The sequence below is a fragment of the Lepus europaeus genome, chromosome 9 (assembly GCF_033115175.1).
Source record: "Lepus europaeus isolate LE1 chromosome 9, mLepTim1.pri, whole genome shotgun sequence".
Taxonomy (NCBI): Eukaryota; Metazoa; Chordata; class Mammalia; order Lagomorpha; family Leporidae; genus Lepus; species Lepus europaeus.
In genome coordinates, this window is record NC_084835.1 from 84,722,628 (window position 1) to 84,746,498 (window position 23,871).

General features: G+C 49.6%; 1 protein-coding gene across 5 annotated transcripts in view; it reads left to right on the plus strand.

Annotated features, from left to right (window-relative positions):
• Window positions 1–23,871, plus strand: part of FHOD3 (formin homology 2 domain containing 3) — a 484,314-nt gene that overhangs the window by 214,862 nt on the left and 245,581 nt on the right. The window lies entirely within an intron of this gene.

Below are 23,871 nucleotides of genomic sequence, written 5' to 3' on the forward strand. Positions count from 1 at the left end.
GACTGCAGAGGTCAGACCCAGCACCTGGCATTGTAGACGGTGCTTCTCCATCCCTCCATTTCTACAGCAAAGGATGCATGGGATTTGAGGTGCCAATTCCTGTTCATAAATTTAATGGTCTTTTTATAGTTGTAGTGTTTTTGTGTGCCTTCAAGTAAGTATATTTGATCCTGATTTTTTTTTTTTTTAAATGATTAGGCAGGATATCGGACCCTGTGACGTCACTGCCTTCAATAGCTTTGACTGATGAAAAAAGAAATTCCATGTTCAATATTCCAAGTTCAATATTATCTTCAAAGTTATAATTGAAAAAGATTGAGCTTGCAAGAAGTAGAGCGTTTTGCCTACTATAGTCATGCCCCTAGGTGTGTGGCCGAGCAGAGGCTGGTGGCCAGCTGCTAGCTGTGTGGCCGAGACAGGACTGTTAATGTCCCTGCTGTCCCCTCAGTGTCCACTCCTAGCCTCACAAACTGCATGGCCCGTGTTCACAGAAGTACAGCAGTCGGAGACCCCCTTCTCGTTCCCTTCCGATGAAGGAAACACAGGTGAAACGTGTGCTTTCCCAGCAGGTGCCCACAGCTCCAGCTGAATGAGACAGACCAACTGGCTAAAAACACTTCAGCTGCTGCACTTTGCCCTGGGAGCATTTCCTGTTGTCTTGGGTTAGCGTCCAGCACATCCCAGCTCTGAGTCCCCCCACTGCTTCTCCCTTCGCCACACTCTTGCAGACACATGGAAAAAAAGCAAAAGTGGAAACTTAGCGCTCATTTTAGAAATATTTTTGAGGATGTCCTTTTGTGTTGTTTGTCCATCTAAGTACATGCTCAGTGTGTGTGCGAGAGAGGGAGAGCTTCTCAGCCTCTCGCTCTACAGCTCCTCCCATGTGGTAGCTGGGAGGCTGGGATTGGCGCTCGTGTCCACCTTCAGTTTTCTCCTGGGCTCGTGGTAGGTCCTCAATTAAAAGGTGTCAGTAGAGGGACCAGTGTGGATTACCAGGTAATGCTGCTCCTGTGTTGCTGCCATCCCATATGGGTGCCAGTTCCTGTCTCGGATGCTCCACTTCTGATCCAGCTCCCCGATAATGGCCTGGGAAAAGCAGTGGAAGATGACCCAGGTACTTGGGCTCTTGCCACCCACATGGGAGACCCAAATGACGCTCCTGGTTTCAGAATGGCCCAGTGCTGACCGTTGTGGCCAACTGGAGCGTGAACCAGTGGATGGAAGATATTTCTCTCTCTCTTTCAAATAAATAACTAAAATATATTTTTAAAAAAGGTATCAAGAGAGATGCTTTACTGATGAATTTTATGATTTCTATCTTTAAACGTTAAACATTTTTATTTATTTTACTTATTTGAAAGGCAGAGAAAGAGGGATAAGACAGAGACAAAGATCTACCATCTGATGGTTCACTCTCCAAATGCCCACAACAGCCAGGCCTGATGCATGCCGTAGCTGGGAGCTCAGAACTCTGGGTCTTCCATGTGGGTGGCAGGGCCACAACTGCTCGAGCCATCCCCTGCTGCCTCCCAGGGTGTGCATTAGCAGGAAGCTGGAATGGAGGGTGGAATCAGACTGCAAACACAAGCACTGTAATACGAGGTAGGGTATCTCATGCAGTTGCTTCAGCGCTGCACCAAATGCTGATCCCTAGTTTAAACATCTATGTGGACGCTGTTGTGGTGTGTGTAGATGTGTTAACTGTCAGCTCAGACCTGCTGTCTTACATACACATGCAGCCACATTGCTGTGTGGAAGAGACAGGTGCAGGCCTGGATTCTCATTCTCATGTCTACTTTGAGGCTGCTCCAGCACCTGGAATAGGAGAGCATGCAGAACTACTCCCGAGGGCGGAAGAACTTGCATTAGTTTATTTTCCACATCACTCATAATGTGGACATTCATGAGTTGAGTCACATAACAGGAGTGTACTTAAAATTGTCTAGCTCTGAATAGGGGGTCCAAACTGACAATGTCTTTCTTTAATATTTAGAGTATATATCTTTTTAGCTTTACCAAAAAAGGAAGTCATCCCCAAAACACACAGATAGTAGAACTAATGCTATAACCACAGATAGGTTTCTTTATTCCTCTTGACCTTCGCCTGGGAACATACTGTGCTTTTCTGTAGCGTGGGCCTCAGTGTAAGTGTCCATGCAAGGGTGGGGGACCATCCGGCCTCCAGGTCATGGGACCTCTAAAATATCATTTGGTGTGGCTTGGCCAAGGCAACCACAGGTGAGACTTGAAATTCAAAACATAGATCAAAGGCCGATCTTTAAGTTGATAATGGTGTGTGGCCTGTGAATGATGTTATAAACATACAAGTGGCCCCTGATCTACACCAAAGTCTAGGAGATGGGGTGGCTCTGCCAGCTGTAAAGTTCTATCAGAATTTTATCCACTGCTCCTCTGGATTAGAGTCAGATCATGTGACCACTGGAAGCTGCAAGGGAGGCTGTTGAAAGGAGTGCTGGACTTCTGGAACTGGACAGAGGAGGCAGCCAGAAAGGCATGGCTTTGGGTCTGACAGTTTTCAGGAGGGGAGAAAGGTCAGCACAACCGACAAAGCCTTTTGTACTGAGCAGCAGGCTCTGTTTCCCCACGGGCAGCCTGTGTGCTGCTAAAAGAATCCAGGTACTGGGGGCAGGTGAAGCTCCGTGGCTACAGTCCCAGATGGTTAATGGTGTGAATTGCACCTGCCCATCCAATGAAAGACGGGGTTGAGATGGGGGCTGCACCTAGGTTGCCCGCCTTTGTGAGTGTTTATCATGCAGCTTACAGTCAGTTACAAATTCGAAGTTCTGATTTGCACAAGGAAGATGCCAAAGGCACTTGCTGATTATTAAGTATCAGAATGCCCCTTATGACCAGGGCAGAGGCCCCTCCAACACCGTTCCTCCTCGGTCCATGCATGAAATGCCGGTGAGCTGAGGCCCTGTGGCAGATTGTTCTTCCTAAAATGCAAGGAGGCCGACATTTCCATCATCACCAGGGCCTCGCCTTCATGTTTTGCTTTCTGGTAGTATCCATTTACTAAATGGAGTAGTGCCCACTGCCATTTGGGTTCCTGAAAGCAGAAGTGGGTACCTTTGCTCACTTGCACTGCATCCTCTAAGTCTCATGAGAACTGTGGGAACCAGGGCACTGTGCGTCAATCATCAGTGCCTTTTTTTTTTTTTTTTCTTCTGATGTGTCTGACCACAGCCCATGCAGGGAAGTAAATGGCATGAGGCATATTGATGGCAGATTCTTGGGGTGTGACTTTTTTATTTTTACGCTAGGAAACAGACTTTTTTTTTTTCCTGATCCCTGTGTTGAATCGTCTGTGACTTTGAAGACCTCTCATGAAAGCTTCTTTGAGGTTGTGCTTAGCAGCCATGGGCCTCCGCAGGAACAATGAGTTTTACACTGTCCCTTTGTTTGTTGATTCGTGTCTTAGCCATTTTTCCTTGACTAAGTCATAGTGAGGCCAGGTACAGTTCATGAGAGAAAAGGAGGAAGAGAGCATTGGGAAAAGGTCTGTGGTTTTGTTACAGGTTCCCCAAGGGTACACACAGCCCTCCACACTGGGCAGCTCAGGGAGGGTCACAAGGCAGAGGGAGACAGAGACCCTGGGCACAAACCTTCATTGTGGTTTCCGAGGGATGGATGGACAAGGCAGGGTCAGCAGGCCTGGAGTTGGCTGAGTTGAACAGTTTCAGCAGGCTCCAAACCAGGGCACAACAGCACTGAAGACACACACCCTCCCTGAAACCATCTGCAGAACTCTGCTCTGCGTGATCAGGTGTGGGTCCAACGGGCACGAAGGCAACCGGAGCTAGCACAGAGCCCAGTCCTTTCCCACATCTGCTTTGAGAACTCTCCTAATTTATCTTCATTTTTTGTACTCAGCCCTCGCTGAGCGTTTTTTATTTGAAAGGCCCAGGCATCATTTGCTCTGAGTTGAGCCCCTATCTGCTGAGAGGTAAAGACAGGTTGAGTTAGAGTAGCCAAGGGCTCTCCAAAAATGTGAGCCTGCTGCTGGGAAGAGGTCTTAACTGCACAACGTGTAGAAATAATATTTATCTGACGTATTTTTCTTGGATGGGTAGAGTTAATGATTTAAAGTTTTTCAGAATAGCCAGCATTTAATAGGAATCTACTGTGAGATTTTGTAGTATCTCATATTTAGTCTGATGGACAGAGGGCCTGGAACAGCGTATTCCTGGGAACTTAAGCTTTCCACACTTGTCCTGAGCCCTTGCTAAGGACCACGGACTGCAGGGAAACCAAGATGCATCCCGGCCCTGAGGCAGATGCCCAGCAGGTGCTCTGCGTAGTGCGTTTACATGTCGTTTTGCACGTGTCATACATGTTTAGAAATGTTGCCTATAGCTGGTCGGCTTTGAGAGAGGAAAGGGGGAGGAGATAAGTCAAGCCAGCAAGAGCAGCTGCTCTCCCTCACAGAAAGCTGCCTCTGCTGGGCCAGTTTCCCAAGGAGAAAGTTGGGTCTGTCATTTCACCTAAAGCCAAATACCAATTAATCATAAAACACCTCAGCTGTGAACAAGGCTATTGTAGAAGCAGGCTAAAAATCTTTGAAACTCATCTAGTACAAGCCTTTCATTTTAGAAGAAAACTGTAGATAATTTGTTTGTCCTATCATGTTTTTAAGAATGTGGCTGCTAACATTTAAAAGTTAGGATATTTGACATTTTTAAAATTTAGATTTCTTCTTTGGAAAAATAAAAGCCAGAGTTAGCTGTATTCACTCTAGGAAAAAAAAAAACAAACACCTAAATGTCACACTGGTCAGGGGATTCCTTTATTCATCTATTTTTAAAAGATTTATTTATTTGAAAGGCAGAGTGACAGAGGGTGAGACAGATCTTCCATCTGCTGGTTCACTCTCTAAATGGCTGCAAGGCCTGGGGCTGGGCAAGGAGTCTAGAATTCCATCCAGGTCTCCCACGTGGGTGGTAGAGGCCCAAGCATTTGGGACCACCTTCCACTGCTTTCTCAGGGGCATCAGTAGGGAGCTGCATCACAAACAGAGCAACCTGTACTAGAACAGGTGCTCTGCCATGGGATGCCCGGGTCACAAGTGGCAGCTGAACCTGCCGTGCCACAACACGGGCCCCGGAGGGACTCCTTGATGAGACCTAGGACGTGTGATTAGATGGTGGATGGCTGCACCTAAATTGCCGGAAAGAGAAAGTTTGAGAGGCAGCCCAGAAAGGGATTTGGTGATTATAGAGAGGAGGCAGAGGCACAGCATGACCCAGTGGTGATTAAATCCAAACCCTGCACCCCAGGAGGACTGACGTTTGAATTCTGGCAGTTCAGAGTGGAAGTCAGGGGCAGACCTCCGAGAGGAGAAGGGGGGCACCACACTGACCCCAAGGAGAGGGATTGGAAGCAGGGGGAGAGCTCGTTGCTAGGTCCTTGGTTCCCATACTGCCCACTGAATGGCCCGGCCTGGCTCGCCTCTGCTGGCATGGTCCTATGTCCCACCCTGCTGGCTTGGACTCACTCACTCACCCCTGCCTCTTGCTGGGGGGATTTTCTGCACTTGGTCTGGATGTTGGGGGTTCGTCACCTTAGGCTGGTTAGGCTTGGGTGTGGATGACGTGGGTACATGGCTCTGGTTACAACAGTCCCTGCCACTCCCTGCTTTGTTATCCTTGGGCTGCTCTACTTGCTGTTGATGCCTGTCTGCCCCATAGGCAGGGCCCTCTAATGACGCCATGACCTGTGAAGTGAGACTTAGTTACCTAAAGTGGAAGAGCCGGCTTTATAGCTGATGTCATTGTTACTTGGGTGAATTTGAATCTCAAGTCCTGCATACAATATTGTGTGTGTGTTTTATCCTCTTCCCCAGTGTTTCTCAGAATATGCAACACTCAGCACTGTCTTGCCTGTGTCTCCTCCCTACCCCAAACCTTTCTTTGATTATCTAAGGATGGAAAATCTGTCACCTCAGGGACTGTGGTGTCCTGTGCTCTTGGGAAGCAGGCTGGGAGGAGGTGGAGCCACCGAGTGGGGCTGGAGTGTGTTGATAAGAAGATTCTGGTTAGAAACTTTGCTACCCTGGTTGAAGCTGCAGTTTGGTAACAGCAAGGCTTTCCTCTCGATCCTAAGTTGTGGACTTCAGAACCCACCCTGCAAAGTCCTTGTTATCCACTTACCAAAGGTGGGGCCAGAGAATGGGAGTGTCAGAGCCCACAGCCTAAAGGTGGCCTATGACAGGTGTGTCCAAAAAGGAGACTCTAGAAATGAAGTGATGCTGGCATTTTTCTCGAAGCAGAAATAGCTTTTATATCTTCTTACAGTATAAGTTGTCTGAAAAGCAAAAGGCCTAAAAAGGAAATATATCAAAATCTCCCGTAACTCCACCACAGAGACAACGTACATGCATACACACTGGGGTTCACGGAGCCATCCTTACATATGTTGTCGGCTGTGTCCTCTGGAAGGGAGTGGGTTAACAGTGGACCTTGGAACTTACAGACTATGTGCCTAGCTCGGCTCTGAGCTGTCTTAGTCCACAGTGCAAGTGTTTAGCTTCTTTAATCTGCAGCTTCCTCTTGGTGAAAGGGAGATGATATCTGGTGTGCTGTGCTGTGTCAAAGGATGCCTAGAAAGCTCTCCGGGAAGGACTGGGCTACAGCCACGGTGATTATCACTGGCAGTGATCAGTGCTGGAAGCATCTGTTATGGGCTGAAATGTGTCCCCGCAACAAGCCCATGGGCTGGAATCCTGTCTCCCCAGCACCTCAGAAAGTGACTGGATTTGCAGACGGGGTGGGGAGGAGGGGCTTTAAAGCTGTCACTAAATTAAAATGAGGTCATTAGCATGGCTGCTAATCCCAGATGACTCATGGAGGAGGAAGTTAGGACATGGACCTGAAAAGAGGGGAGACCGTGTGAAGCCAGAGGGAGACAAGCTAAGGAGAGAGACCTCCTGAGAACCCAGCGCTGCCATCTTGGTCTTGGACTCCCAGCATCCACAACTGTAGGAATTCTTTTTTTTTTTTTTTTTGACAGGCAGAGTGGACAGTGAGAGAGAGAGAGAAAGGTCTTCCTTTTTGCCGTTGGTTCACCCTCCAATGGCCGCCGCGGTAGCGCGCTGCGGCCGGCGCACTGCGCTGTTCCGATGGCAGGAGCCAGGTGCTTCTCCTGGTCTCCCATGGGGTGCAGGACCCAAGTACTTGGGCCATCCTCCACTGCACTCCCTGGCCACAGCAGAGAGCTGGCCTGGAAGAGGGGCAACCGGGACAGGATCGGTGCCCCGACCGGGACTAGAACCCGGTGTGCCAGCGCCGCAAGGCGGAGGATTAGCCTGTTGAGCCACGGCGCCGGCCAGCTGTAGGAATTAAACCTGTGCTGCTTAAACTGCCTGCTCTGTGATGTTTGCTACAGCGTCCAGAGAAGACTAATACACACCCTTGCACCAAATCCTCTGGGGGCTACCTGGGTATTAACTGCTATAGACGTCCTAGGGATGGGGTTGTTGGGTTAAAAGGTACACATATGCGGAGTTTGCAAGAAAAAGCTGTGTTGATTTCGAAAGTTATTTTGTATCCATTAATCTTAAAAACATTTAATTTCATTTTTTATTGGAAAGCCACAGAAAGAGAGGAGAGTGCATTTCCATCCACTCATTCATGCCTCTCAAGTGCCCGCAAGAACCAGGGTTGGGCAAGGCCAAATCCAGGAACCTGGAACTCCATGCAGGGTGGCAGGAACCCATGTACTTGAACCGTCACCTGCTGCCCTCCCATTCGTAGGAAGCTGGATTGGCAGCAGAGTAAGCAAGACTCAAGCCAGGCACCCAGTATGAGGTGCGGGTGTCCCAGGCTTAATCCTGCCTTCCGGCCAGTACACCTGTAACTCCATTTTTCCTGGAACTTTGTGAAGTGACCTCGTACTCGCTGCCTGATGGGGACTGAATCAGTGCCCTGTAAGAGGGTGCATGAGGTGTGTGCTCGCACCAGCACCCCTGTCCCTGCTCATTTCCCCAGGCCTGGGCTTATCCCTGTCATTCCTGGGAAGTAGGGCATGCTGACTCCTACCAGTGAATGTCACAGTCGTTTTTAAATAGTAGTTTGCAATTTGGATTGTCCCTTGAGTTAAATTTTTAACTTAATTTGGGAAGAATTGACATCATTGCTTGAGAATTCACAACTGCTATCTGTGTGCACTTCTGATTCCTGAGACAAAAGCTTTTCCAGAATTTTTTGTTTGTTTTATTATATTTACTTGAAAGGTAGAGTGTGGGCCCTGCACTGTGGCATAGCAGGTAAAGCCCAGCCTGCAGTGCCGGCATCCCTTATGGGCATCCCTTATTGAGTCCCGGCTGCTCCACTTCCGATCCAGCTCTCTGCTATGGCCTGGGAAAACAGTAGAACATGGCCCAAGTCCTTGAGCCCCTGCACCTGCATGGGAGACCTGGAAGAGGCTCCTGGCTTCGAATTGGCCCAGCTCCAACCATTGTGGCCTTTTGGGGAGTGAACCAGTGGATGGAAGACCTCTTTCTTTCTCGCTGCCTCTCTGTCACTCTGCCTTTCAAATAAATAAATCTTAAAGAAAAAAGTGACAGAGAAGGAGAGGCATAGAGATAGATCATTCGTCCTGTGGTTTACTCCATGGATGGCTGCTATTGCCAAAGCCAGGAACCTGGAACTCCAGCCAGGTCTCTGACATGGGTGGCAGGGTCCCAAGTACACAGGCCATCTCCTGCTTTCCAGGCTTATCAACAGGGAGCTGGATCAGAAGCAGGGAAGACCAGACTCGAACCCACTGTGCCACGATGCCAGCCCCTGCATCTGATTTTTGGGTGCGATTTGATGTATCTACTTCGTCTTCCGTGGAGCGTTTCATGTGCGTCCCCCTAAGGCGTTTTTGTATTGTCTTTTCCTGTTTGTTTATTTTTGGGTTGGGCCCACTCTTTCCCTAGTGATAGAACTGGAGGACAGACTGCTGTCAGGGACTGCTTGGGGTCCTTAGTTGTAGTAAGCTGGGGAGAAGGCATCGCAGCTGCTGTGAGCATGCAGGAGAGAGGGAAACACCTCCTCCTCTGTGTTTACACAATGAAAACGCATCCTTTCCACATGTGGATGATGAACTGAACGCAGTTGCTGGAGACTGACCGCTGGGGGCTCTTGCAGGTAACCACTAGCGCTCACCAGCTGCGGGCTGGGGAGGGCAGGAGGAGCGGGGCCTCCTGGAGCTATCTTCTCCACGTTTGCCTTTTCTCTCCTCCCGTTCCAGTGTCTCTGTGCCTGGTTATGTCTGGCCCGGCCTGGCCTTTCTTGCACCCTCCTTGGCACACTGTCAGGGTATGGCCTCTGGGTGGGGCAGCCACACTGTGGAGGAGTTTGGTTAGGGCAGGGAGTCCAAGGCCTGTGCTGTGTAGGTGGGGAGAGGAGGCCAAGTAGCTCCTGCTGCTGTTTCCTGGGGGTTCACGGTGACAGAAGTGCTCCACCCTACCCCGGCATCCTCTGCCCTCTCAACACCCCACTACCACTTTTGTCCCCAGCCTGGCATCAGGGCTACACCTTCTAAGGCACAAAGTCGGGGACCTGTGCTTGAGTCCTCCTTCCAGCTCCTTCCAGGGCGGTTCATAGCTCTGCCCGGGCCTGTCTACACCGCAGGAGGCTGTGCACTTGCCTGGCTTTTCTGCTTTGTCTTCTGCAGTACTACATTTCCCAGAGCAGGGGTTAGCCCAGTGCTCCCCGTGGGTTGGCTGTAGTCTCTGGTGTCTCATCATGGATGTGTTGAAGTTGGTTGGGAGCCTTTAGCTTGTGGGGTCTCATTTCACTTGCGCATCGTACAGGCAGATTTGTTTTTTGGTTTTGTTTTGTTTTGACAGGCAGAGTGGACAGTGAGAGAGAGAGTGAAAGGTCTTCCTTTGCTGTTGGTTCACCCTCCCATGGCCGCCGCACTGATCCGAAGGCAGGAGCCAGGTGCTTCTCCTGGTCTCCCATGCGGGTGCAGGGCCCAAGGACTTGGGCCATCCTCCACTGCCTTCCCGGGCCACAGCAGAGAGCTGGACTGGAAGAGGAGCGACCGGGACTAGAACCCGGTGTGCTGGTGCCGCAGGCAGAGGATTAGCCCACAGCACTGTGTGCAGGCAGGCAATGGGTCAGGTGGGTGAGGGGAAGCCCTGCCAGGGGAAACAGGGGATGCTCAGAGCCAGGTCATGACCTTTGATGGGGCACAGTGCCCAGTTTTCCCTGTGTCTTGAGGTGAGAGGGACAGGCATCATCCGTGACCCTGAGCTCCGTGCCACGTCCGGCAGCAATGAGACATCTACCGTCAGTTCCAGCTTCTAACTCTGGCTTTCAGGATAATTTTGGTTTTCCCTCTCACTACCATCCAAGGTTTTGTTTTTTTTTTAAACTTTTAAGTATAATTGGAGACTTTCTGGGCAACTTTAGTCACCATTCCTTTCCAGTTTTAATTTTTCTAGAGTAAAAATTGGTTATTAGTACCACTGGACAAAGCAAGTATTGAGTGGTAGCAGAACTGCTTGATGTAACGCAGTCATTACAGAGAGCTATGCAGCGAGGTGTACCTGGAAAATGTTATCTCCAACCTGGAGCCCTGGGAAGCTGAGCCCTGTGGAGGTGCTGATATTGGACCCTTCTAAACCCACAGAAATGGTAGTCATATGGTTTAACTTAGTGTCATTACCATAATTTAATCTTAACTTGACTCATTCCTGGACCCAGTAGGTGCTGCTTAAAGCTCCCTCTGAGTTCTCTCTAGATCACTTCTCTGTAGAAACTCAGGCCAACTTGCTGACAACATCATCCTTGCAATGTCGTGCCGGCACATCTCTGAGCACCTCCTCTTGAAGAACCATGCCTGGCTCGCTCTGGGACAAAGGGCCTTCCCCAGAATTTTCATTTCTACTTGAAGGCTCTGTGTCCTTGCAAGAAGCAAGAAAGAAAAACAGTTATTTGGCCATTCCTGCACAGAGAGTGTGGAATTTTCCACCACCACATCTCACTGCTGTGTGTTCATCAGGAATTTTTCCGCTTTACTCACACTGGGGATGCCCAGCCTTGCTCTGTCCTCTGCTTGCTCAGTAGTCTTTTCCAGAGGAACCTCTGGCTAGGTGCACCTGCAAGCATGGTCATTATTTCCTTGACTGCCACATGGTCTGCTTTTATGGGCTGCTGCTTACAAATCCAGGCTTAGGATACAACAGAATGTCTTAGCAAACTTGAGGTGGTTTTCTTGGCTGGGATTTGCTAGGGAAACAGCAGCTGGGATGTTCATAGATTGCTGCCTTTTGGAGTCTGCAGGCCTTAGGTGGTCGGGGTCAGCCTCCTGACAGAGCACTGCTCTTTGCCTGCTGCCGTGGCTTGCTCCGTCCTCGGCATGCCCATGACCCCCAGCCCAGGTTACTCTGCAGTGCCTCAGGCCTGTGGAGCCAGCTGTGGCCCTGGTCTCTTCTCTCCATCCCAAGCACCATGTCTATACCTGAACCTGAACCTGGAGTAACCATACCCCAGGCCACCACCTGACAGCTTTGTTCATCATCTCAGCAGAAGCACAGCCATCACCACATTCAAGTCGGCCACCCCTTTCTTCCACTCATTTTCTGTTATCAGTGATGAAATTTGACTTTTGCTACCCTTCTCTTTCTCTTTAAGTCCTTTCATTTCTTTTCATTCCTAGTTCTAGGGATTTTTTTTAAAAAAAGATGATTTATTTTATTGGAAAGGTAGAGTTAGAAGGAGAGACAAAGAGAAAGATCTTCTATTTGCTGATTTACCCTCAGACTGGTGACAAGATCTGGGACTGAATAGGCCAGGCGGAAACCAGGAGCCAGCAGTTCCATCTGGGTCTCTCACATGGGTGGCAGGGGCCCAAGCACTCGTGTCCTCTCTTTATACTTTCCCAGGCTCATTAGTAGGGATCTGGATCAGAAGTGGAGCAGCCAGGACATGAACTGATGCTCATAGGGAATGCTGATGTTGCAGGTGGTGGCTTGATGTGTGGTGCCATGACGCCGACCCCGTCCAGGTTCTAGTTTTTAGTTTAGACTGTTATGTACTTCTTCCTATCTGCACGGTCAGCCTCCTCACCAGTCTCTGTGCTTCCTTTTTATTTATTTGTTTGAAAGTCAGAGTTACACAGAGAAGGTGAGGCAGAGAGAGAGGTCTTCCATCTGCTGGTTCATTCCTCAGTTGGCCACAACAGCTGGAGCTGAGCTGATTTGAAGCCAGCAGCTTCTTTGAGGTCTTCCACGTGGTTGCTGGAGCCCAAGGACTTGGGCCATCTTCTGCTTTCCCAGGCCATAGCTGAGAGGTGGATCAGAAGTGGAGCAGTTGGGACTCAAACCAGAGCCCATATGGGATGCTGGCACTGCAGGCAGTGGCTTTACCCGCTACGCCACAGCGCCAGCCCCAGTCTCTGGTTTCATCCCTGCCTCCTGTTGCATGGACTGTCCTTCTGCCTTGCTGATCTGGTCTCTGCCAACCTTGGTGCAGACCTTCAGTTGGTGCTGTCACCCTCAGGATGAAGTGCTGGCTCTTCCATGTAGGTAGAACTTAACCTTGGTCTGGCCAGTGTCCTGTAGCCTCCTCCCTTGCTGTCCCAGGAAGGACTGTGTTCTCCTCTGCAGACCTTGGCATCTGCCTGTGAGGCCCTTGCTCTTCTCTCTTTACCTGGTTCACATGTTGTCCTTTGCATCTCTGCTCATCTCTTAACGTGGAGCTCAGATACCACAATCGCTGGGAGACATTCCTGGCCCCCCACTAGGATGGCTGGCTGTGCACCCCTTCTACTGGACACTTAACTCGTTGATAATAAATATCTGTTGAACATCCCTGGTGAGCCAGAGAGCCCAAGCTGATTCCCTGGCCCATGCTTGGCTGCATGTGTGCATGGTCCAGCCTGTGATGCCCTTAATGTGAGGCATGAAAATCTGCAGGGAAAGGGCTATTGCGGGAGCCAGAGTCACTGATCTGAAGTGTTAGCCCACCAGATCCTGCTTCTGAAGTACTACGGCACAATCCAATTTGTTTCTGGTACCCTGCAGAAAGTGCTAAATGGCTAAATTTTCTTCTTTGACATTTAAAAAAGACATTTATTTTAAATGCAGACTGACGGCAAAAAAAAAAAAAAATCCTCAATCTGCTGGTTTACTCCCCAAGTGGCTACAACAGCTGTGGCTGGGGCAGCCTAAAGCTGGAAAGCCGGGAGGCAGAAACTCCATCTGGGTCTCTCATATAGGTGACAGGGGCCCAAGCTCTTGGGCCGTTTTCTGCTGCTTTCCCAGGTGCATTAGCAGGAAGGTGTATCAAAAGCAGAGCAGCTGGGACTTGAACAGGTGTGCCGACAGTTACTCTAATATGCGATGCTGGGTCATAGGCTGCAGCTTAACCCATTGCACCACAATGTCAGCTCCTCTTTTTGGTATTTTTGGTAGCTCATAAGATCAACATGGTATATATCCCAATTGTAAGTATGTCATGAGTTCTACAGATTAAATACACCATGTATGGATTGTCCCATATCACCTGTTTTGTATGTAGAGGAGCTAGTTGCCACCTTTGAAACAGATGGACGAAGAGTTTCTTGGTGGCACGGACAGTGCCATCCCAGCCTTTGTAGTCCCAGCACCAGTCTGCTCCTTGGTGCCTCTTTAATATTCAACAGAAAGTTGGTGGGAAATAGAGTGAATGAGTGGGAGGAGAGTCCTAGAGCTGGGTCGTGGAGCACAGTGTTGGTCGTCTTAAGTGTTTTATAAGGGAATGTGAGTAAGCACAGACGTTATACTCAGGACTACACTTGCAGAATCAGTGTGAGCGGGATATGATAGTTATAAATGCTGAAGCATGATTTAGAAAATTTTCGTGTGCTTTTCTGTATCCTCATGGTAAATCTATTATCTAGTTATCCATTGCTTTCTTTTTAAATTTTTTGATTATTTTTTGAGAGGCAGGCACACACACCTACACACAGACACACAGACCTGCTGGTTGACTCCCCAGATGCCTGTAAGAGCTGGTACTGGACCAGACCACAGCTTAGATCCAGAAACACAATCCAGGTCTCCCATGTGGTCAAGAACCCAACCACCTGAGCCATCACTGGTACCTCTCAGGGTCTGCAGCTGCAGGAAGCTGGAATTGGGAGTGGAACCAAGGCACTCTGGTATAGAGTATGGACATCTCAAATGGTATCTTAACTGCTGTGCCAAACATCCACACCCCTTGCTTTCATTATCCTGTCACTTCTACCTCCAGCTCCTTAAAACCCAGTCTCCAAAGCCAGTTACCTGCTGAGTTAGTCCAGCTCGCTTCCGGCCCCAGTTTCTCCACAAGGAATGGTACCGCACAGCCTCCTAGCTCAGAGTCGTTTCTGCTTGCAGGTTCCCTGCTAGAGTACCCTGATTATTCAGGGATGAAGGCATCCTCTTTGCCTTGCCCAGTGGCCCTATCGTTCCAACGAGACCTGAACTTGCTTTCCAAGGTGGGTTAGCACTGACTGAGAGTGAGAGGAAAGTGGTTTTTGACTGAAGACAAGCTCCGAGAACAGAGTTGGAAAATCAGTTTATTTCTCTTGCCAACACAAACCGATCGGCAGTGCCTTTCTGGAGCAGTCTGCGGTGGATGCTGAAGCCACATCCAGCCTCAGCAGGAAGGAGCGCCACAGCTGCTTAGGGATGTCTGTCAGCAGTTAGACTGCGGGGTGAGGGAGGGAGCACGGTACATGGTGTTTAGTTCTTCTGGGGAACATGGGGCGTTTGCAGAACGTGTGTTGAGGTGAGTGACAGCTAGCGTCCTCCAGCCACAGAGCTCACTGGCTTTGCTTGGGGAATGCTGCAGCCCCAGGCTGCAGAGCTTGGGGGTGGTGCTACTGGAGGGGCTCTTAGTTCCCCTCCACCTCTGAGAGTCTATGATTTTAAACAAAATACATGAGCAGAAGGGACGAGGGCAGCTGTTTGTCCCTCCTTCTGCATGTTCTGTGTTAGTTGCTGTGGAATCTCTAGTTGGCCACCAAGCACATCCTGTCCTGTTGTAACTTCAAAGGTGGCCATCGGGTTACCTGAGTCATTAAGAAGGAAGATGAGCTGTCTGTCCTTAGCCATCGAGCAGCCAGCGTTCATGTTGAGCTATAGCATTTTGCAGAATTGGGAGGTTGACTCTTGATTGGCTCATAGTCATAGGTGCAGGATGAGGCCAGGGACCTGGGAGACAGTGGCAGGTTGCTGCTTCCCTGAGGCCTCACAGAAATGCCAGAAGATTGGACTTGCTGATCAAACTGAAACAGGGCTGGAGAGGCAGGTGTACCCATGAAGACAGCTCCCAGTCAAGGTCTTGCTATGTTCTTGACTTCCCTTGTATGTGTTAAATCCCCAACATGGTCCTAAACGTTCCAGCCCCTTTGGGCTGGCAGTGCCTGTCTTTCTAAATCCTTGTTCTGTCTTTCCCCAATTCCTCCTGATCTCAATTACAAGGTTGCATAAACACTGGGGTCTCCCCAGTTCTACATGTTATTGCTTTTGGTCAATTTGGGGCCCTTGATTTTTCTCTGGCTGGAGGTCTGAGTCGGTGTGGATCAGTTGACTGGTGCATCAGGGAGTTACACTTGATTTCTTAGTATGATTGGGTTGTTTTGGGGTCTGAGTGAAAGGTAGCAAAGAAAGGTATGACTTAGATAATTACAACCTGTGCTGTCAAATCCAAGAATAAAGTAGGAAGGAGAGTGGGCTTAGAGTGTAGTAATGGGGGTGGTGAGGTGAGTACTGAGGTAGACAGAATTCTAAGAGGCCCAAAAGATTCCTTTCCTGGGTACAAACCCTTTCTAACCCCATCGCCTTGAATGGAGGCCAGACCTGATGATGAATTTGTAAATACCATGAAATTGTCATTAGATTAATGCATTATAGGGCAAAGCGAAAGGATTTTGCAGACCTAATTGTGGTCCACAATCTGTTAATGTTGAGTAGAACAGGAGATTGTTCTAAGATAAGATTGGCCTAAACCAATGAACCCCTTGTAGGGATGCGGAATGTCCACCCCATGGGCTGTATAAGGCTCGTGAAGTAATTTAGTCCAGCCCCACCAAGGCAACTGCAGGCAGGACTCTAAATCCAATAAATCTATAGCAGGATGACTGTTAAAGTGATAATCTTATATGGCCTGAGGATGATGTTGTAAATATACAAATGACCCTAGGAAGAAGAAAGACTTCCCACCACTATATGCATTTGATCTGTAGAAATTGTGACATCGTGTGGGGCAGCCGGTTAAAGCCCTGGAAATGGGTGCTGGTTCAAGCCCTGGCTGCCCCATTTCCAATCCAGCACCCTGCTGATGTGCCTGGGAAAGCAGCGGAGGATGGCCTAAGTGCTTGGACCCCTGCACCCATGTGGGAGACCTGGAGGAAGCTCCTGGCTTCAGCCTGGCCCAGCCCTGGTCATTGTGGCCATGTGGGGAGTAAACCAGCAGATGGAAGACTTCACTTCCTCTGTCTCTACCTCTTTCTGTAACTCTACCTTTCAAATAAATCTTTAAAAAAATTGTGACATCCTTAAAATCAGGACACACTGATTTATTCAACTAGAAAAATTTTAAAAATTCAGTCATTGAGCAGGTGTCTGGGTTTAGAAGGGGAAGGGTTTCATGAAGGCAGAAACTTTTTTTTTTCCTGATCTTGTTAGATATCCACATGCTATCCATTCAAACTGGGTGTTCCTTAGTGTCTGCCTCTTGCTATGTGATCCTCTCACATGGTCTGCATAGACCCTCATGTGGGGCCTAGTGGCTCATTGGGTCACTTGGCTTTTGATGTCCATGCCACACACTTGAGTAACTAAAGGAGGTGATTCCGTATTTTCTAAATGCAAGTGTTACAGAACGTGACAGCCTTACAAAAATTGGGCTGAGTTTTTTTTTTTTAAAGATTTATTTATTTATTTGAAAGATAGAAAGAGAGAGGTCTTCCATCCACTGATTCACTCCCCAAATGGCAGCAATGGCCAGAGCTAGGTGGATCTGAAGCCAGGAGGCAGCTGTGGGTGCAGGGCTCAAGGACTTGGACTTGGGCCATCTTCTGCTACTTTCCCAAGGGAATAAGGAAGGTGCTGGATCAGAAGTGGAGCAACCTGGACTCAAACTGAGATGCTGGCATTGCAGGCAGTGTCTTCACCTGCTATGCCACAGCCCCCGCCCCTGGGCTGAGTTTTAGGAAAAGAAAATCTCTTGGGTAGGAAGATAGACATGGGCACTGGGCAACTTTTGTTGTTCTTGGGAGATGTTCTCTCTGTATCCCCTGCTCACCCATTCACTCACCCAGTTCATGGACTTCAGACAGCTAGGTGGAGATGGGAGGGCTACGGCCAGGCCCCTCACCACAAGGAAATCGGCAGTGGCCTTAGGGTAGGAGCCATCTAGTAAGGATGGATTCACACAAAAACACTGTACTAAGTTAGGTTTTGGATGAAAGTCCTGAAATCATCTATTTTCCCTCTTTCAACTGTGTGTCAGCATGATGTTTCCAAAGGTTGATAAATTTTAAGTAGCTTAGTCCTATACCATTTATCTCGGAGACACAGGAAATGGTTTTTCAGTTTTTCTTTGCTTAGTCGTTCAAGATGTTTGCTTTTCATAATTCAGATTTTCTTTTTTTATAGAACCAGTGTAATATATCATGTCTTGTGAAAATTTCTTAAAACACAAAGTGTGGTATCCGAATCAAACAGTGGTTCTCATGTAGGCAAAGGATAACAAAGAGACTTCTCGGCCTTATCAGCTTGAAAATAAAGAAAACACAGTAATTTATGGTTTTGTTTCTGAATTCTCTGTGAATTAAAACATCCATTTATATCAGCTGAAGTCCTAATGTCAGAGGTTCTTGGAACCAAACATGATGGAACCTTTGGTCAATTCTAGTTGAGAGCTTAGCCTCCTGCATCTGTTAAGTAGCACTGTTGGTTCCCACCTGGTTGGTTAATTGATGTCCCCTGGAAGCCACCACTGGACACTGAGACTGAGGAACAGTGGACAAGTGGCTGACCTTTCAGTACCTGGTGGAGGGCCCTGGTGGCGTTTTCCAGCCAGAGGCCCTGCTGTCATCTTTGGTTCCAACTTGGGAGCAAGGTCATTGCTGTTAGGTGCATTAAGCCAAAGGAAAGAAGCCCATTGTCAGCTGAGCTCAATTATATCTTCAGACTAAACAGTCACATTGAGAAGTAAGTAATTTCTCATTCGAAGGATTTTTTTTTTTTTTAATTTTTGACAGGCAGAGTGGACAGTGAGAGAGAGACAGAAAGGTCTTCCTTTTGCTGTTGGTTCACCTCCAATGGCCGCTGCGGTAGGCGTGCTGCGGCCGGCGCACCGCGCTGATCCGATGGCAGGAGCCAGGTGCTTCTCCTGGTCTCCCATGGGGTGCAGGGCCCAAGGACTTGGGCCATCCTCCACTGCACTCCCTGGCCACAGCAGAGAGCTGGCCTGGAAGAGGGGCAACCGGGACAGGATTGGTGCCCCGACCGGGACTAGAACCCGGTGTGCCAGCGCCGCAAGGCGGAGGATTAGCCTAGTGAGCCGCGGCGCTGGCTTCGAAGGAATTTTTTAAAAGGTACTCAAGTACCCTGTGCGTGTTCTCTACTCTGCCAGGTCGTGAGAGACCGCAGCGCTGCAGCCTGGCATTTAACCTAGCAGGATCCTTGAATGAAACAACAGTCTGTTCCCATCCTGCTGTTGATCTTCGCTGGCTTGTGACAAGGCACTGAGACCGGCCTTGGTTGTAGAACACTGGGGGAGGGGTGCCTGTGGCTGTTTATTCCCCCACGTGACTGGTGGTGAGCGTGGACAGCACAGAGGGGCTTGCCGAGCCTACTGTCAGTATTGACTTTGGCCTGATACAACAGAGTGCGTGGTCTTTCCTGGAAGCTTCTATCACAGGTGCCATCAGGATGCAGCTTGTGGGCTGGCCACGGGGCCTGTTCATTAGCCTGGCGTAGGGCAGTGGAAGTGAGAGGGTATTTATACCATCGATGTGGTAGAATGGCCTCCACCCCAGCTCTGGGTTTGCGTGTCCGTGAAACTGAGCTGCAAGAAGCGTCTGCACGTGCCGTGCCCTTGAGCTCTTGGCTTTGTGCATGCTGGCCCTTCCGCCTTCTCAGCTTAGCACAGGGCTCCTGTCTGCCTTTTGTGACACCCTTCCCATGCCCCCTCTTCTAGGGGGCCCTGCTGAAAGGCCCTCCCAGTGTGTGTGGCTGTTGTCCCTCGTCTCTTGTCGTCCTCCTCCTTGATGTAGCAGTGGGCTCCACGAGGACCACAGCCTCTTGGTTATTTGCGCTTCCCTGAGCAGGGACCTCATCCAGTGCCTGGTGCAAGGCAGCATCCAGTGACTGCTGTCCAAAGAACAGCAAGGGGAGAACAAACCCTCGGAACAAGGATGAGACTGAAAAGTCAGAGAATCAAAAGCTTTTAGCTCAGCTTTTAGCTTAGTGTATGTAAATGATCAGAGCCAAAGCCATGTCCATAACTTGTGGACAATGAGATGGGGGTCTCGGCTTTCTTGGCTTGTCCCCTTCAGGCTACCATAGTATAGAGTCAGAACCCGAAATGGTTAATCTGGTTCTGGACATTTAGAATGGTTTGCTCTGCCTTCCTGATCACAGAAACCCATGTTTCTCAGGGTTTATTGCTCACTTGTTTTTTTGTTTTTTTTTTTCCTGTGCAAAGGGCATAGTACAGAGAGATCTGGGGGTAATTGTGACCAGTCCTTGCTCCCTCACCCTCGAGGTCACAGGTGCCCTAACCTGGGTGAATTTGAGCTGGCGTCTTCAGTCTCAGCAGAGTAATTTTACCCCTGTGGTCTTACTGGGTGATCTCATTTGCCCAGGCTTTATCCAAAGCCAGTACCACATACACAGCTAAATGCCACTGGCTTTCTTTGTCAATTGGACTTCTTACAGTAAAAAAAGGAGAATTTGGTTGTTTTGTCTGATTATGCCCTGAAGGTTTTGAGTGTTGGAAAACTGACTTCATCGCATGGCTTAGCTTCTGCCTTTTGAGGAGCTGGACAGTGCACATGACTTCTATCCTGAATCTCCGGCCACCTTGCTTCTCTACACTAACTACCCTGATGATGGATTGGGATTAGCTGGACAGAACCCTATGCCACACAGTGAGCAGCTCACGCTCTCGGGAGGAGATTCTGACCCCGAGCAAACATCACCATCACTTGCCACAAGGAGGGCGTCTGGCAGGCAGACGGCGGCTTTCTCACTTGGAGTTTTATAAATAGACAGAGCTGCTGCTGATCCTCCTGCTGCTTTGGACGGTGCTCCTCTGGGTGTTGCTCAAAGCCGAGTGCTGAACTTCGAGTATCCTATTGCCAGGAAGTTGCTGAGTAGTACTGGAGATGTGGTAGCATTCAGGGACAGACAGGTCCAAGTTCAAAATCCTTCTCAGGCTGAGGGGATTTCGGCTGTTATTTTTTTCCTAGGGCTGTTGTTTAGCTGCCTGCTAGGAGTGCACAGTGTAAGGTAGTGGCCCTGTCTTTTCCTAGAATTTTCTGATGATTTTGGAGTTTACTTCAGCCACTTTATATTTCTGGGGAAGAGTGTGTTTTGCTCTGATCTTCCTTTTCAATACAAAGAACTAGAGAGATGTAGATTGGGGGAATTTTTTTTATATACTTGATCTCTTTGTCTCTCAATTTTTTTAGAGTTCTCATCCACTGGCTCACTCCCCCAAATGCCCACAATAGATGAAGTTGGGCCATGCTGAAGCCTGGAGCCAGGAACTTCATCTGGAGCCCCGTGTGGACAGCAGGAGCTCAACCCTGAGCCGCTGCCACTGCCTTCCAGGGTCTGTATCAGCAGAAGATGGGGTCAGGATCTGGAGCCAGGAGTTGGACCCAGGCAGTCTGATGTGGGACATGGATATTGCAACTACTCAGCTAAAGGCCATATGACTGCTAAAGATGCAAAAAGGCTAAGGTGACCTGAAGCCGGAACAGGCTGTGTGATGTGGAGTAGAATCCCATTGATCACCATGGGAAGTGTGATCTCTGACAGGGCTCCCCCTGCCAGGCTCTATGAAGGTTGATCAACATCGCTCTTGACCTTGAGAGCCAGCTTTCTTGGGTGAGGGGTTTGATGACGGGGAAGGGTGGGTACTCATGATGTGGGATCATGAGCATAGAAGGTTTTAAGTTTAAGGTGGAAGACTCTGTAATCTCATCTGCTAATTGCTTCCCATCAATCGTGTTTGCAATGAGAATTATTTTGAAATTGATAGGACTTAGAACAAAGTATAAGGCGTAATAAAAATGAACTCCTATATATCCACCACTGTGCTAAAAAAAAAAAATCCATACATAGCATGTCCTTCCCTGGCAACAGCTGTTCCCTGCGCCCTGCTCTCGCCTGCTTGGTGCTTATCTGAAGGGTACAACAGCCTGTCGTATGCTGCATGTGTTACTCAGCTGTGGCTTCTTTTCTGTGTGCATACACCAGGGTTGGGGGGCTGCATCTCTTTGATTTAATCAAGTGACTTGCTGCTTAGGATAACACTGTGGTAGGGAGAGTGCTTGTGTCTGTGTTGGCCAGTACTTGTGCTTGCGAGTACTTGCGCTTGTGAATATTTGTGAGCATTGCATTTGTGGTTATGAGTATTTGAGTTTGTGAGAACTCGTATTTGTGTTTGTGAGTACTTGTGTGGAGAACTGGTGAACGCTATGATGCCGAGACCCGTGAGTGCCAGGAGCATTGCGGCTCTCTCCTGCCCGTTTTTCACTACTTCATAGTTAGTCTTCCTTTTCATGAATATCTTGGAAGCTTTTAGCAGCTCTCTGGTCGGGGACCAGTTAGGTTGCATCCAAATTTTTAGAACTGCAGACAGTACCAGCATGCACATTCTTGTGAGTTTCCTGTGCATCTGTGTGAGCGTGTCTAGGGTGTGCATAGGAGTGCGATTGCTCAGTAAGCAGGTATTGGTACTTAGCTCTATCATGGTGTATTCTATCTTGAGGTGGAACTGCTACCTTGCAACACAAGATCTTGGGTTGCTTCTCAGGGCTTGGGGCTTTTCTTGTGTCTTGTTCTCCCACAAGGCCCCTGTGGTGAGTGAGTGACCTATTACTGGATGGCTAGGGACCCTCGTCCTGGAGTCTTTGTGTTGGAAAGAGACTTTTCCTTGGCTGCTTTCCACTGGGCCCCAAGGGCCTTGCCTCTGTGGCCTTGGCTGAGCTAGTGCGCTGTGTGATTGAGTGGCTCAGCTGGCTGCTATGCAAGATGCTAGAGCCAAAAGTTTCTTTAGAGGGCCCCTGCTCAGGCCTTTTCATTTAATACATGGCGAAACTGAGGGCCAGGGGCTCGTGTCATGCAGCTGGACACGGAGTTTGTGTGACTGAGCCAGGGCACTTCCCACGTCATAGGAAGATGAAGACCCAGCAGTGAGGAATGCAAACAGCTGTCACCTCCACCTGTGCATCAGCCCTACCTCGTGTCCATGGCCCAGTGACGTGTGTGGCCCAGTGCACACACCCGTGCCTCATGCCTTTCGAGTGGTGCTTTTCTCTTGGATAGCCTTGCTTTCACAGCCTGTCCCTTTGCCTTTTCTCTCAGCCGTGTCTCCGTGTCAGCACTCAGACTCACTTCTGTCCAGAACACCTGGGTTGTGGGCACCGCTGCTTATTGCCCTCCTGGGTTCTGCCAGGCTGCTGCACCTCGACCTCCCTCCCTGGGCCCCTGAGAAGCCTGCTGTGGTCTTGGGTTCAAGGGCAGGGTGCCTCCAGGACAGTTTCGCAGCACCTCAGCTGCCTGAGCTCCCTAATGTAAAAGGAGCTCCTTTGATGCTCACAAAGGGCACCTTGAATGCCCTGTGGAGGCAGCAGAACCTGGAGGGACAGGTTCTAAACTGACAGAGGTTAGGGAACAGGTGTCCAGGATGGAACTCTCCTGGGATGGCTCTTCACCAGCTCCCGTCCTGCAGCCTCAGCTGCCTACAGCCTGCATGCAGGTGGTTTGCCCATGGGCCAGCCCCTCCCCGGGTCTTCCTGTGCACAGCCTCCACTGTCCACTATCTACATGCAAGCAACTCATCCAGGTGGTTTGCCCATGGGCCAGCCCCTCCCCAGGTCATCCTGTGCGCAGCCTCCACTACCCAGCTCCCCCCGCCCAGCCCCGCCTCTTTGCATCTCCGCCTTTGGCCAAGTCCTGTGCTGCCCGAGGAAGCGTGTTGTGTCCATCCCTGTCACTTGCTCCCCTCTCCTCGCCCTTGCTGCCTGCCTCTGTTCTCTGCATACTGCCTCTGGATTATTGCTGTGATTGGAGGAAAACTCTGAGTTCCCTCTGTACCCCAAGCTGTGTCCCTCCACGTGTGTTCTCTGTAACTGCAATTTGGAGCATCAGCGAGGTTCTGTAATTTCAAGACTGAAAGAGCCTAAAATATAGAATATCTCTTTCTCAGCAGGCTTCGGCATGCACACAGCTCCAGGCTCCCTCCTCTTCCTCCAGCTCCCCTGTGCTGGAAGATGCCAGGCAGACAGGCAGACATCTGCAGTGGCTTCTGCAGGCTTTCGGCAGGCAGGAGCCAGCTTGAGGCATCCTTGGGGTGTCATGGCCAGAGGAGGAGCTGCAGTGGTCACTGGTGCTTGTGCCCAGGCTGGCAGAGGGCACCTTCTGGTTTCCTTCTCCACCAGAAAGCTTCACGGTTCTCACCTGCTCCATTCTTGGTAGGAAATGAACCAAATCTGTACCAAGAACCTTGGTGAGTCATCTTCAGCTCCTCTCTGGTCCCCTGTGCATGGGGACACAGGCGTTTCTGCATGTTATTCCACAAAGCCTGGTGTCCCTCTGAGGCCCCACCCACACTGAGAAGCAAGGCCAGCAGCCTCACCTTACCCCCA